This window comes from Phasianus colchicus, chromosome 3 (assembly GCF_987193195.1).
Source record: "Phasianus colchicus chromosome 3, bPhaCol1.hap1.1, whole genome shotgun sequence".
NCBI classification, from domain to species: Eukaryota; Metazoa; Chordata; class Aves; order Galliformes; family Phasianidae; genus Phasianus; species Phasianus colchicus.
The window spans coordinates 19,563,921-19,581,150 of record NC_143438.1 but is presented as its reverse complement, the minus strand read 5'-3'; positions in this window follow the sequence as shown (position 1 = coordinate 19,581,150).

Genomic DNA, 17,230 nt, shown 5'->3' with positions numbered 1-17,230 from the left:
AAATAAAATCAGGGAGAGGGTGTCCAAAAACTGAAGGCCTTACTCTAACGCTGACGGTGAGATGACTAAGGAGCACACTTGCTGCCAGGATGAGCAAAAGGGCATCTTTATTTTTCCCTCTCAACAGAAAATGGAAACGGAAGTCCCCTGGGGTATGTACTTTTTCTTCTCTTTTGAGAACCAAGTACCTGGAGCTGGAGCATTAACTCTTTAACTCTCAGGGCACTGCATGATGTTATGTGGAATACTGATTAAATGCAAAAATCATAAAACTATGACAGTGAGGCATGCAGGCTCTTGTTCATCATGAGTGAAAATGCATAGCTAATGGTAGTATGTTGAAAATGACTGCTTTGTAGCTGAGAATTTGCACTATCAAATAGTGTTATTGAGCTCTTTGTATCTACTGTACTTTCCATGGAAATAAATAGGAGGCATTATTTTTGGAGCAACCTACACATAAATAGCTATACATTTCTCTCATAGTACCTCATGCAGAGAAAGGTTAGTATTTCTATTTCTCAAACAGAGCTGAAAGACTGACAATTAAATGTTTTGCTCAAGATGAAGCAGTGATTCTGTTCATAAGACAGTGGTAGTATAAAGACTCAAGTACAGTCCTAATTGTGAAAGTTTTCTCTTTTTTTTTTTTTTTTTTTTTTTGTTTTTGTTCTTAATTTAAAGAAGGCTGCTACAAATAAATAAGTCAGCCTTCTTTTCCACCGTTTTGTTTCTTCTGTTTTCTGTCTAGGTAAGCAGTTTTCATTTATCATCTGTCTCTACCAGTGGGAAACAAAATAAAAATGTCTCCAGTTCACAAACTTAACATCATCCATACAAAATAGGCCTACATGTGCAGGTGCTATTAAAATATAACCTAATTAATATATATATATATATATATATTTGCTGCAATAAGTCTGCATATTGAGAATATTAGAATACAGTCTTTAAACTAGAAAGTCAGACATAAAAAAATAAAATAAACCTGAAGCAGAATGTTGTACAAACCCATGAACTGAAACACAGGACATACTGTGGGTAGCTTAGGTTTGGCAGTCAGGGTACCTTCAGTCTTTTGGGTACTGTGATCAAAACATGCTCTTTCAAAGCCTACAGCTCTCTTAGTAATACCTTCAGCCTTCTGCATATGTGCATTTCATTCCTTCTGGCTCTCGTTTCTGAAAATGCTAAGTTTCTTAAACTTCTTAATTACCCCATAGGGAAAACAACTACATGCTATATGTTTCCTCACCACACCCAACTGACCTTTCTGGGTAGCCATGGAGAGCCTGGGCTGAGGTTTGCCAGGCAGTGACAGCCGCAGCTGCTCACACAAATGCCACAGATGGTACTGCACTATTAAAAAGCTTATTCCCAGGGTGTGAGACACTGACACCCAAGCTGCTGGGGCTGCCAGCACCCAGTTCTTCAGTTTCTCTCTAAGTCCCCACTGCTATCTAAGAACTAAATGTCAGAGGAAAGACACCATACATTCTTTACTGAATACCTCTGGTAGTCAATTTTGCATTGATTAAAGCCGTCTAAGCCCTTGGAACATTACCATAGCTGTGAATAAATGTTCTAAACCCCATCCACTCCTAAATGATACAGGTAAAACATTGCTGTGTATTGGCAATGTTGCAGTTATCTGCAGTGACAGGACCACTATCATTCTCAATTTGCATGATAGATGAGTTCTGCTAGAAATGCCTATGACTATTAAGCTAGATTGTTAATCAAGGACAGAGTGTTCCTATTACTCTGGTTAGTGTTGGTAATGTCTGCAGTAGTCCAAGATTATAATTCCAGCATTACCTCTTTACATGTTTGGCTCTAAGTAATTTATAGATAGTACCAAGTGATATATCCTGTAGCTATGAACTCAGTAACTACCCATGGAAAGTTTCTTAGCAACCTATATGAAGCAATTTCATACTATGTTACTCTGATTTAAGACTGAACCTTCATTAAAGTCTGCTACTTTACAACTTGAATCTTTTTTTGCAATCAATACATTACCAACTAACAGCAGCCTCACATAAGAATCTGAGTTATTTATAGCTTACTAGCGTTTTTACTGTCCCAGCTCCACAAAATGTAAAAGTCACAAATATACGTTCCAATGGATCAAAGCTTGATGCTCTTACTTAGTCTTTTCTCTTTGCACAATGCCTAGGACTGCCTGGGCCTATTTCTGTTCACTTAGTCTCCGGGGAATGCTTTGCCAGGCAGAGATCTCCAGAGAAGAGCTCTCTGACATTTTTCTCCCTCTTCCCCTGAGCACTATTTGTAAGATTCAACCCTGATAAACTCCCCAAAGGTGAGGGTATAGGAGATTATCATTAAGAAAGAACATAAGGAAGCCTTAGCTATCCAGAAGAAGCAATCCAAAGGCCCATTTTATGCTAAAAGAGAAGTTCAAAAGAATTCTCTTAGGTTGTGACTCTGGCTTTTTTTATCTACATTTGAAAACTAGGGCTGCCACAACATCATCTTGTAACCTTTATAACTCTCTAAATTGCCACATTTAGATCTACGCACCAGCTACTACTTTTTTTAAACTCTCTGAGGGAAGGCTGAGAGACCTGGGAGAGGTTTAACCCAGAGAAAAGAAGACAGAGGGGGGATCTTACTGATGCTCATAAATATCTAAAGGGTGAGTATCAAGAGGATGAGGTCAGTTTCTTTTCAGTTGTGTCTAATGAAAGGATAAAGGGTAATAGGCACAAACTGGAACACGGGAAGTTCCATCAGAACATGAGAAAGAACCTCTTTGTTTTGAAGGTGATAAAGCACTGTAACAGGCTGCCTAGAAAGGTTGTGGATTCCACTCTGGAGGTACTCAAAACCCATCTGACTCTTTCCATTGCAGCCTACAGTAGGGAACCTGCTTTAGCAGCGGGAGTGGTCTAAGTGATCTCCAGAAATCAGTTCCAGTGCCAACAACTCCAGTGCCAACAGATCTTGTGATTCTGTGATGGAAATAGCCTATGCAGCTGAAGTTCTATTATAGTCTAACTTGCATAACTAATTAGACAATTTCTTTAGTTTAATCTATTCTAAAGTTCATTTGAAGTACCTATTTAGTTTTTCTCCATTTCCCAGATGTTCCAGATACACCTTCTAGATGCTGAGGAATGTTCATTTAAGACTCCAGAAGACACTGCTATGATCTCAATACCTACCAGAACCAATCATTTAAGTGTGGCTGCAACAGACTGCTCAGGCAACTGTAGCTTGCTTTGAGCTTCTGTCATTCCTAAGCACAGACCAACAGCACTGCAGCCTGTATGTAAACCTTGCTATGTAAATCCAGAAATTCCAGGAAGCAGTTGACTTACCAGACATATGGCAATCAACTGATTGGCTAGCATGCTAGAGGTTGTGCTCTAAGTAGCACCAGGCTACCATAAAAGATAAAATTTACTGAGCTAAAAAGATCAGTGCCAGTTAAAGGCCTTGCTTAATCTCATTTAAATAGTTATTTGTCATATAAAAGCATTTTAATATTAAAAGAAATGATGAAAATTAAGACTCATGTAACTTTTAGAATGAAATTAAAAATTCATGAAGCATACAGGTAGATTGGAGATGATTGTAAGAGCTACTCTGTGCTTAGCACAGCAACAGTTGGATCTTTTAGGATAGATTTTTTATATCTCACTTCTTGAAAAAGCAAACGGATTTACCGATTACTAGAAAGAATGACTCTAAGTACTATATGAAATTATAGAAGCAAGCAGCAGGTAAAGAAGCCTCAAAATTACTTCTAACGCAAATGTAATAATTTCACTGTCCGTGGGGTTGGCTTTTTGTTCACTTGTTTATATTTGCTTTTTGTGTGTGTGTGTGTGTGTGCGTGGGGGGGGGGGGGGGGGGGGGGGGGGAGAGAGAGGGGTTAAATGAATCTAATAATGATTGCTTGGAAATACTAACTCTGAATGGGTCTACTCCACCATATGGATGGAACAGGTGTTTGCTAAGGGCAGAAAACAATATGGGGCAAGGAAATCTTTAATGGATCTTGCATGCTTGAGCGAGTATTTGCTAGGTGGGTCAGCAAAACATTAAAATTTAACAGTGGCAGCAAAAAAACCCCGAAGAACTCAGTCTAGCAAAACATGGTATTTCTAAGCTGAAATATATCACTGCATTTTGTGTGTATCTAGCACTCCAGCTTTTACTGTCATGATGAGAGTGTCAAAGTGCTGCTTTGAAATGAAGTCCTGACTGTTCTGCTTACAGCAGGACGAAATATGAAGACTGTATCGAAAAGTCTAAAAACATAATAGAGAAAAAATATCAAGCACTGTTTTATAAAGCAGTGAGTATTCTTTGTAGCAAAATTGATATTCATTTTCAGAACAGATTTAATGCATTTCCCTAACCAGCTAAGCACAGAGTTTTGAAATTTGTTGTCTCAAGAGAAGAGAAGAGAAGAGAAGAGAAGAGAAGAGAAGAGAAGAGAAGAGAAGAGAAGAGAAGAGAAGAGAAGAGAAGAGAAGAGAAGAGAAGAGAAGAGAAGAGAAGAGAAGAGAAGAGAAGAGAAGAGAAGAGAAGAGAAGAGAAGAGAAGAGAAGAGAAGAGAAGAGAAGAGAAGAGAAGAAGAAAGAAAAAAGAAAAGTGTTCTTTCAGTTTCCTGCTTTCACTGAGACTTACAGGTAATGATGTTTGAAAATATTAGTACAGCCTCACAACATGATCCCTGCAGTGATTATGGAGCTTTTTTGCGATTCACAAAATAACATTTGACATCTGTTAGTATAGTACAGATTATAAATTACTGAGGCAAACTACATTATTGATATTGGAGAGCCCTGAGGGAAAACCCTCTTAAGAGTGGAGAACTTCTGCTACATTGTTTTACTGTTTCATGTGCAAGAGTTGTGCTTTTATTTCTTGTGATTGGAAGGTATTTTCTTGTGAAAGAACAGCATCTTCATCAGCTTCAAACAAAGTAAAAATGACCGAATTCCATGCATCTGAAATCAGTAGTTTCTGTAACTCTGTGTCTATTGTCTCTATCCATCCTGCCTGTCCTGTCACTATCTATTCCTTCCTGAATTTTTGACCCAATAATCATTTTTTTTTTCCTTCCTACTAGCTCTATAATCCTCTCACAACCATACTTGAGGGATGTTTTATACTGTTTCTGGGTAGCCATCTCTGATCAAGCCTTAACTCTTTATTAAGACCACCCTTTCCCACTTTTCCTTCCATGACTCATGGGGTTAATTCAATATAACCTGAGTTCTTTGTACCATCTGAGATAATTCAAGGCTAAATTATTGAGAAACTGGTCCCCTTGCTTCATCTGATTTTTCAAAAAGCAAGTTCGCATCCTTATTTCCATACATAACTCATTGTAACTCGTACACAATAATTAGGAAATAAGTGTAGATTTGGTACCAATTAACCTTAGAAAAATAAGGTTCATTTAGAAGAGTGCAAAGTTAATTCCATTGCAGAAGAAAAGCTTTCTATCATATAAAAATAGCAAAAGATTAAATTAAACACTTCTAAAATAATTTTGAAGTGGTAGAATGAAATGAATAATGACACCCAAGTCATTTTATTCCACATACAGAGAAACTTAATATCCCCAGCCAACCATCTCTTTATTAGCTATTCTCTGCCTAAGAATGTAATAAGCTATTTATTTTCTGTTGTGATACAGCTCAGTATGCATGAAAAGAAAAAAGAAAAAAGAAAAAAAAAAAAGGAGTTACATGTAAATGCTAATTACCATTATCAGGTCCTGTGCAGGAAAAAAACAAAAAACAAACAAACAAACAAACAAACAACAACAAAAAACCAGTTTTTTTGGTCAAAAATACTGTATGTCCTTTCAGTCATTTATTTCCTGTGCATACAAATGCTGCATATATTTTATTTCAAATCAGATGGGAATAAAAAAAAAAGAATGTGTTCAGTCATATTTATTTCTCTTATATCTCACTGAAATCTATCTTCTTACTAAAATCTAATTTCTCCCCTTGTTTATATACCACTTTCTGACTTGTTAAAGAACTTCTCCCTACTCTCATTAAGTAGCAAAATTAGGATAATAGAATGAGAGGCAAAGCTGAATTTAAAACATTTTGTAAAGGATATTCCAGGGACGTGGGAGGTAAAAAAGGGCAGTGATACTATATTGAGTCACCCCAGAAATAAGGTTATTTGTGATTCAAGAAAACAATGTAAGGTAAAACATCTAGATCTCCCACTGAGATCCAGATTGAGCTCACCGACTTTGGAGATTGGTGACAGTGAAACTAGGTAGACAGAATTGACCTGAAAATGTACTTTTAAAGGCAAACAGCTGCCTGGGGGGGGGAAAGAAAAAAGAGCTACAAAAAAAAAAAAAAAAAGAAAAAAAGAAAAAGAAGTATGCATACAACAAACAGAAGTATTTTACACACACACACACACACACACACATAATTGGAACAAACTGGACAACACTCACCTGTGGAGCTGCCTCCTGCTTTCATCCTTTAGTGGATGGCTTAAGGATGTGTGTGATGCTCAATGGATTATTCATACTTTGCTATCTACCTAGAAAAAAACAAACAAACATATGTCATGATGGCATGTACAGAAGAGAACGACACAGCTTGAGCATATCTGAACCAGATATGATTGACTGTTCCCACTTAAGAATTTCTGACACACTACTAGCCAGTAACTAGGACCACTAGAGTAAATCAAGGGGAAGTGTTATTTCATGAGAATCAAAACTATTTTGCAGTCTAAGTCTTGGAATACAGGATTAACAGCATTCAGACATTACAGACAAAAGGAGACCCATTCTTCATTTTATCAACAAGCACTCTTTTTTTTCTGTTTTAGAGTGTTTTAGTATTTTAAAGTCAGTCTATATGTTTTCCATTTAAGAACTTGTCACACAAGACACAGTGCCAGCAGAGTATGGTTTGCAGTGCAGGACTCCTCTCTTTCAGCACAGTCTCTTACTCCCTCCCCTGGAGAGCTGGAAGCCTTTACTTATTTCGATTCTCTCTTTTTTTTTTTTTTTTTTTTTTTTTTTACTGAGAAATCCTGCAGTGTTGATGCCCAAATGAAACACACTGATGGTGTGGATGAAAAATCACCCTGTTCAATATCTCCAATTGCTTGGCTAGAACATCTTTCTCCACCTCCCCTTTACTTCATAGTGAAAATGTGACCACAGATGGTGGTCTGCCTGTGGAGCTCAATCCAGTCCAAGAAAGTGAGGCTGCAGCATGAGCATTACCAGTTGTTTTTGGAGGAAGAGGTGAAATTTAAATAAGCTTTTCCTTTCTTGATGGGAGGCAGAAGATAAGCATTCATACTGCGGTTTTTAAGAAATAACAAAGTAAGTGGACAATCCTCCCAGTCGGGTTTACTGGCTAATTTCCTCCAAAATACATGAGAATGTCCCTACTGAACACTCTACCAAGGTCTCATTGTAAAGAAAGAATGACTGAACAGAGTGTGTAATGTTAATCAATGACAGCAGTGTTCCTTCCTTCAAATATAATTTAATGGGTGCTTTTAGCTATACCAGAAATAAAATGTCAGAATTACCTATACAGCATCAAGGAACAGCGTAGCAAAGTTGGAAAGAAAAAAAAAAAAAGCCAAAAAAAGGCTCCTTTGCTTTATTTCTTCATCATATCTGTCATATCTGAGAACAACTGCATCACATAATTTGAGCTGTGACAAATTTTATTTTGTGTCCTATTAATAGGTACAAGCTACACTCAAAGACGAACAACATACTGTGGCAGTATTTCTCTGACAAGCAACACTCTTTCTTAAATAGCTAGGTCAGAGAAAATAGGTCAGAGATTTCTTTTCCCCAGCATTTTCTCTTCCATTCTGTACCATTCTGAAAACTCTCATTCTTCTATTGGAGAGCTCTTTTCAATTTTACTAGAGATTCAACCTAGTGAAAGGTATCCAAGGACTGAAAGAAAATGGAAACATGAATTATCAATGGATGAGAACAGATCATGCACACAAAAAGAGGCTACTGAAGAAAAACAAAGAGATGAAGAGGCTGCACTGGCGTAAGAAGCATTCACCCTACAGAAAGAATCCATGCTCACAGAGAATCCTGCCTTTTAGTGTAGACTACAGGAAGAAACAATCACAGTAGAGAACAGCTAGGACAATTACTTCATGGCAGTTTCTGGCACTCATGGGTTCACCCTGCCAGGTAGTTTACATTCTCACTGATAGCCTGAGCCTTGTGTTAACTGCCTTTTCAGAGCCATATCCCTGTAGCACAGTTCTGACCAAAACTTGAGGCAGTAAGCGTCATTCTCAAGCTTATTAAGGAAAGTTCATTGCTTCACAAATTGTCTGTATACAACTCAAGAACTATTCTACTTCAGAGAAGTTCAATAAATTTTTAACTTGCTAATGAATAGCCATCATGTACTCAACTTTTTATTGCTATCGCTGATGATAAAGAATACCTGACTGAATAACTAGAAATGTTGGCTTAGTTTTCTGTTGGGTCCCCACCTATATTTCTTTTTATGACCTGCATCTGACAAACACAGTTGCAATAAAGCCTGTTTACTGCTATCATTTATATAATTGACTATTTATTCAAGAATAACTGATTTTCAATTCTATTCATATCCCATTCTCATTCCTTTGTACCTGCAAGGAATACTTTCAAAGATCAAAATAAATCAATGTGATACAAATTACTTACATTACTATTGGTTAAGTATGTTTGATTTCAATTAGTTCTTAATTAACATTTCTATCTGACTGAGTCATAACAGTATGTACAGGGAATATCAGAATTATATGTAATCAAAAGAGCTGTCAGTCCATGTATAGGCAAAATAAGTACTAGCAGACTTCATGAGTTATGATCATACACCTATTTCCTAATACTCAATATCACAAAGCACGGATGGTAAATATTCCTCAGCCTTTTGACAATCACATTTTCCAAATATTTCAATTTTTGCCTACTGCTGTATGAGCAAAATTATTGTCCAAATCTCTTAAAAAATACATAGATGAGGTACCCAACAATGAATGTAGGAAAGGATTTCTATCCATATTTCCCTCCTTTTTTGAGTAACAGGAAAACAAGTCAAATGGAAAAAAAAAACAATACATATATCAAAAGATTTCTGGTGAGAATCACACATACTTAAAATGCTTTGATATAGAAGAAAATTGTAAGATAGAGATCATATGTTTTAGGATATTAGTAGGAATATGAGTCAATATGAGTTCACAGTGAATAAGGTTTTTGTTTACACAAGAAGCATGCTTAGATGAATGTGTAATTTCTACGCTCTTGCTGAGATATTAGAGTACATTTCAATTAACGTAATCAATACATGGCAGGAAATGGCAACACTTAAAAAATCATTATTCAGAAGTTAGATATACAAAATGAGCTTTACAAGAAATGGTACTCATCTAATACTTTCAATCCATCCAAAGCACTAATTCTAGAAAATAGCGTTATCACTCACTTCATTACAACTACAGGAATCAATTAACATAATGTCATCACAGCTCATCCTTCTCTTCTCTAGCTGAAATTTCAAATTATTAATTGACTCATGTGCAGTAGATGGCACCCATTATCTTCTGCACCAGTTTTTCAAAAAGAAGCTGCACCGTAAGCTGCCTAATGGCCCTTGTCGCTCCAGCAGGTAATTAAAAGGCTTCCCACTTTGGCAATCAGCCAGCAGAAAGCAGACCAAATATTCCACTTGTAAAAAGAGAAATGAAGCTCATGCTTTGAAGAAGAAATTATAATATTTTGCAATTCCATAATGCCCTTTCTTCAGGGATTTTAAATAAATTAATAAGCATTAATTAATAGAACCTTATGAATTCCCTAGGAAATACTTATTCTACCCATTATAAAAGAGAAAAAAAAATGAGTTAATTACCTCAATTTCCACAGAATCATTCTTTTTTGATGCTTTGGCACTGGAGAACATTGTCAGATTACTATTTTGAGAGACCTGTTGATTGTTTCCATATATACTAACAACAAGCTCTTGGTAATGCTCACTGTCACTGAAACTCAGACTTTGGATATATTTTTTTTGTGACAATTAGAAATTGTGAACAAAACAAGTGTCACTTAAAAGTCAGAAACTTATCTAGTCCCAGGCAAAACCATGCTACTAATGCAGACACAGTCACAGATAAAATTATTATACTGTAATAATGTTTGATTGGGTAAATATATCTATCTGTTAGCTTTTAGGACACTTACAAATATTTTCACATTCATAACATTTCAAGAATAACGTATACTAGTGTTTTGACTTTTCAAAATGAAATTATGTGTTTCCAGATATTCAGAAGAATTCTTTGAGAGTTCCTTTCTGCAACACTAAGATGAATGTCAATCATTAAATAAAATCCATGACTATAAAACAGAAAATGTGTTACAAAGACTCTAGAATGAAGATTTTATAACTACTGACATAGTTTAAATTCTATCTATTTTTATGCTTTGCATTTGTTCTTTGGGTAAAATATCCAACAAACTTTACTTGACTGTTATGACTATATAAAAGCCAGAAAATTGTAGAGAGAGAAGTTATTTCGTCAGCACACATATCAACAAATATGTGCATCTCCTTGAAGAACAAGGTCCTTTGAAAAAGAATAAAATAAATGAAACTCAAATCACAGATGTGATCTTTATCTCTACAAGACAGTTTTTGTAAGGTAAAATTTTAAAAGAGTTCTTTAAAAGAGATTGCAAATCTCTTCTGTTCAGAAAGCATGTTTTGTCAGAGTTACTCAAACGCTACATTGCAAAAAGGATATTTTTTCACCGTGTCCTCTGCAAGGAGAAGTGTAATAGGAATGAAGACTTTCTAATATGAAGTGTTGCATTTTTTTCATACAAACACAACAAACTTCCAATTCAAGAAAAAGCTTATAATTGGGTAAATGTTGGAAAATCTTTTATCAAACACAGCAGCACATTAGCAATGGTAAGAGGTGACAAAAACATTTTAAAATGCGTCATCTTAATTTAAACATTAGTAACAATAATTAGCTAGGTAAGGAAGCTATTACAAAATGAAGTCAATTCTATTTAATGCAGTGAGGTGAAGTTTGATTATCATTAGTAAAATACATTTCAGTATGGAAAAAAAAATACTGCAACCAGTTAAAAAATTTCTTGAATATCAGTTCTTAATCTGTTTGCTTAACCAGTTCAGAAAACATCTTATTTATGTATTTTTCATGTCTTGGAAATAAAATGAGGAAAAAAAAAATCAATCTTAATGCTACTTTTAGATGGATTTTTAAACAAGTCTTTCTGAACTTATAGAGGATTTTCATGTCTGATTAAGCTTCAACAACAGTAAAAAGATATCTCTGAGCAAACTAAATGAAAAAGCAAAACGTTTTAAAAAATTTAAAAGTTGCTATTGAAAAAGATAGCAAGTTGGCATACACTGCATAATCATTATCCTGAATACATATTAAGAGCTGAAAGCAGCTAATTCAAAAATCTCACTTAGCTGACAAAAATGAATTTTCAGCAACCACTTCTCTTAGGCATTTACTAGCATTGTTAACATTGGTGCCTAAACAGTTTTATTCAAATCTGTATAGAGTTTCTCTTTTGCCTTTAACCCAAATTCAAAGTGAAAAGAAATTGTTAGAAAGACTGCAACTGAGCAGTAGCCCAGTATCAGAATGGGGAGGAGAGGCAAAGGGGATCCAGACACTTTCCCCAAGCTGCAGATTCCTTCTTTGTAGCTCTTGAGCCCCCTCCTCTTCCATAGCATCCCACCTCGCTCCTCTTCATCAGCTGCACCTCTATCACTATGGGTAGCCTGGTGTGCCATAACCAGGGGCAGCCTAGATGCTCCTCTCCATAAGTGCCCTCTTATAGTGCCTTGATCCATCCTACCCCCTCTTACAGGTGACTCAGTGACCAAAGTGGAAGTTAGCTGTGCTTTTAAAGTAGAAGCCATGGGACTGCCAAGTGACACGGGTCTGGGTCTGGTGCAACTGGTAGATGGCAGTGGAATTATACCCTCACAGAAAGCATGCTTAATGGAGCTTCAACAAGGGTGATTCTGAGAAGGATGAAAGTCATTCTTTTGGGCTGCCTTGGTGCCCTTTAAGCAAAATAAATACTTAAAATCAAGGTTTAAGTAATGAGCTACAAGATTTCTTGCCTGGTTGGCACCCTCTGTAGTATGCCTTCCTTGTAAGCAAAGAGCAAGACCTTTGCCTGGCCTCCTATAGCTCCTGGGCAGCATGGCTTCCATTAACCTATGGAAGAAGTGTCACTGAAGAAATTGCTCTGAAGACCTAGGGAAAAACAGAGATGAAAAAAATAGATTGGAATAAGAAAGAAAAAGGTGAAGGAAATATTGACAGTGGATAAGTGTTGCAATAACAAATGGCATGATAAGTATACAGTATGTATGAGAGAAAGAATAAAATTTAGCATTTATTTTCCTAATCTCCAAGTGCAGAAATTATCTTGTACAAAATGCTGCACAACAACTGAATATATAAAACCAGAATTTGCAACAGATAAATTAACACATTCATATATATTCTGTGTGTAGATAAATATTTTCTGCCTTTCTGGGTAGTAAACTGCCATCAGAAATTATCTTCTGTCCAGTGCTTAAAAGCTTCTTTAAAGTTTAGTGTGAATTAGGAAGGACTGGCCATTTGGCTTGATATGCTCGATTACTGTTTTGACAGACATGTGTATCCTGCAAGACTTTCCAGAATAGTTGTAACGTGTTAAGGCCTTTTCCTTCCTATCTGAAAAATCTTTCTTTTAAAGCACCTCCCATCCCAGGTGTTACTTGCCAATTAACCCAATGCATTCCTTTATACCAGTTACCACATTAAATGCTCATTTCTATGTCTCCAATGTTTTTAGCGTAAGTGCAGAGGGCTGCTGTGCTGATTCCAGATACTAACTATATCATTTGTTCTTATTTACAAATACTTTATACATAAATTTTTAATGTAGACAAATACAGACACATAAGTAAATTCAAGTTCAAATAATGAAAAAGAAATCCTCCAGGGCAGTGGACAGCTTTGCCAGCATATTAAAATACAGAAAGCAAAATGACTGGAGGAGGAAAGCATAATACCTAAGGGTGATAACAGTCTGCTATATATGATTACTTAAAATGAAATAAGGGTAGTGAGAAAGCAAGCCAAAAAGTAGAGATAATGAAAGTTTGAGCTTTTCCAATAGGAACAATATGCATTCAGTTCTTAGAAAAATAGTGTCCATTATAGTAGGGAACAATAGTAATATCTTATAAAAGTTTACATTGGAACTGTCATGTCAACTATAGCTTCTTCGGTGGCAATCAGTAAAAGAATTGTTTGTTAATACCTCTGTAGGGAGCCAAGAATTCTATAAACACAGCAAAACCTGATACTGATAAATACTGTTAGATTTGTTTCTCCTTTTTTTTTTTTTTTTTTTTTTTTTTTTTGTGCCAAGTAATGATCACTTACACACAGAAAAGTCTAATAATAGCACATATATACAGTAAGGACCCTTCCAACTCAAGTCATCCTATGATTCACAATTTTTTTCAGGTATTAAGTCTTTGAATGTGGCTATTTTAAGACGACACCAAAAATCTGCAGGTTTTAATGCTAAACATTTTCCATTAACTATGTCTACTTGTTTAATGAACAGTAGTATTATAAAGCTTTTTTAAATTTATTTATTCATTGTGACATCCTCTGGATGTCACAATTCTGGCTGGAGAATACTCAACACCACGGTTGCATCTATCTCATAATCTTAGTGAATCCCTAAGAGCATAAGTGCAAAGCAAAATAGCTGACAGGAAGCGCCAACATCTATATCATGTGGTAGGGCAGAGGGCTCCTGGATTTGTTTCTGAGCCCTGACTTTCACTCCTGGATGCAATATATCAGATGTGCTTCTAAAGTATATCTGTAGTTTAACATCATCTAAGAGAAACACATCGAAGATCAACCAATTTTAAAACCAAAACTATGAAGGTAGCTGTGAATCAGGAGATAAGCAGCAGTAGAAATCTTCCATTCCAAATTCAGATGGTCATATAGGTTCACTCAAAGTGGTAAGAATAAAGCAAGTAAATTTTCAGGCAGACTGAGAATGGCTAATGCAAGTTACAAGTATTGCTGCATTGCTTTGCTGATGGACATCTCTCCTTACAGAAAGGACCACCTTTAAAGGAAAAGTTTTATATTCAGCTTCTAGCTCTCATGAAGCCAACCTCAGAGGCTTATAGGTGAAATGTTCCATAGATCATTCCCCTCTAAAATGGTAAGTTTTAACGAACCAAATGTAGCAGCTATTTTTAATAGAAGTATATAATCTGTTTCTTAGTAGAGTGTCTTCTTTGGCTGCTTTAAGCACTCCTTATGGTTCTGCTGTCCTAATGTATCAAAAGGCGCCAGGGATCTATAGTATAACAGAGGGTTCTATTATATATGGTCACAGTTAAAATTTCACATAGTAATACATTTTTTATGTAATTATCTTCTCTACTTATCCTAGTGTTGTAGACCTCTCTTCATCTCAGTTTTGATGACACTGTATTTCATCTAACACTTGAATAAAACTTATGCCAATATATACTTTCTCTCAGGCTTATAACCTTCTGAGCCTCTTATATTCCATTAAGCCTACTATTAAATGTGACGTCTCAGCTTTATTTAGATCTCCCTCTCCCTGCCGTATCTTTAATAGCTGTATTAGACTTTTATTCCACCAAGGAACAGGGATTTTATTACCTTTCCAGCAAATGGATTAAAAATATTTTTATTAGCTTTTCTTGTAACTGCATTCACCTCATCAGTATTAAGAAAAGTCATCATTATAATTTGCACATATCTTTTTCAATGGCCTATAAACCTTCTTATTCAGTTCTAGGTGAAATTCTACAAGATCGTATTTTAAAGAACTGATTTTTCCCCCCTAGACTCTCTTTTAAGTAACTTCTTTAATGGAGGGGTGAGAGGCTCAGCAAAACTGCTTAAAAGTATTTGTCTAATGGTTCAATCTTTCATTGTATCGTGTCCTTACATTTGAAAGAAGAATAAAGTAAGACATGAGGCGGGGAAGTAGCATTACGGTATTTTATTGCTGCTTATACTCAGAGTATTTTCACAGCTCTGCTCCAAGTGTAAGACAGATACAACAGTGTCATAACCGTTCTGCTTCCCAAAAATCCCTCGCCAGAAAATTGTTGCAATATACTGGACTCCGGCCATATTCTTTCATGTACAAAGTCAGCCCTAAAAAATTATGTACACAGATGGCTGGAAATAATACTACTATAAACCGTTTGTCTACACTGCCCATATCTTCAGTAGACATAATCTGGTTAAAAGACCTTATCTCTTTGTATCACTGTCAACACTGTCTATACTAGCATAATAATTTGACAAAATGCCATTATAATTTTTTGCAGTGATTGTAACAAATGAAGGAAAGTAATGCAAAAACTATTTTTTTTTTCATACAGCTAACATGAAATATATATATATATATATATTATTTTTAATGTTGAATTCACAGCAGCTGATATTATTCCACACATTCCTAAAGTTTCTTATCCAAGTCTCTAATCCTGCTTTAGGAAAAAAAAAAAGAAAAAGAAAAAAATAGAAAAAAAATCCTATTTCCAAACAGATTGATGATTAACAAAGCAAACTTCATATTTTTATTGCTTGTGAAAAAAAATATATCTTTTCACATTCTAATGGCTATTTAACAAAGAAAAAGATACAACAGAGAGAAACTTGTAATAACATAGACAGATGCCACTGAATATTGCATCTCACTTTTGAATTGTAGTTATATACATATTTCAAACTACGGGAGATGTTGTATCTAAAGAAATTAATTGCATAAATATAAAACAAGCCATTAAACAACTACCTATCTTGTTTTCACACTGTATATTTTCACATCTCACCTGATAGCTATCAAAGTTTACTGGAGGTACTAGTTTAATTGCAGTTAACCAAGGGAGTCTCCTTGACACCACAGTGCATACAGGGAAACAAGGAAAAGAAACCCAAGCAGTTAATAAAGCTTCAAACAAACTCAAAGGATAACTAAGAAAATCAATTGAAAAATAAATGAAGCTTTTAAGATAAGTGATACAATCTTTGTTTCCCTTTAGCAAAATTATATTGTCAGTTTCTTTACAAAAGCCCAGACAAACAACCCTACGCTTTGTCTCTGATAAGAGATAAACTGTGCTCCAGTGATAATCTTACTGTAGTGGCCACTGTTAATATAGGCCACAGAAATATAAAATACAGCTTGACATCACTTTATGTTTGTGGGGAAGGTATCAATGCCATTAATTGGAAATTGGAAAAAGAGGTGTGGAAAACTATTTTACTTATCCAGGCTCTGTGGGAACCTCTGGAAGAGGTTGTTCTTGGATATAAGGCCACCCTTTCTCCATGATATTCAGCAGAACCAAAATACAAATGTAGCAGTCCCATACACTTCTTCCTTATGATTTTTGTCAACAATTCTACATGACTAAACTGCAAATGCTGAAAAATTGTTTTCTGAATCCATCATTTTAAATGAACATTAAGCTATATTTGCAATCTATTATTAATAATAAAGCATTGTGTTTATTAATAATTGACACACACAGTTGACAGTTTTTTCCCCAAGCAAATCAGTCATTACTGATATCAAACTGTATCTCAGGATCTGAAGCATTGCTGTGTTTGCAGTATTTAGAGAGAAAGGAAACAGAGATATTCACCACAATTCTACTGGTGTAAGCAGAGAAAAACAAGAGCTGCTATTCAATATTTGTCTATGTACACACAAGAAAAAGGAATAATGACATTATAAATGGAAAATCCAGTGTATAATGAAGAAACAATTCTTGTATTGTATTTCGGTTGTCTACCTGAGTTAATATGATTGCATGAGTCAGATTCATATTTATTTCTGAATTCTATTGCACAAAAAGGGAAAAACATATATTCTGCAGGGGAAATGACAGAGGAAATATTCCAGCATAGGGCACCTGCACACCTGCTTCTCTAACCTTCCCTTATCACAGGCACAAAGGAGAACAGATGTATTTGACTCCTAGCCATGTACTGCTTCACTAATGCCAAGTAAAGCCAGTTTATATGACATTGTATGGATGTTTAATTTTCTTCATCTGTTAGAAAGCTCAGTTTATCTGCT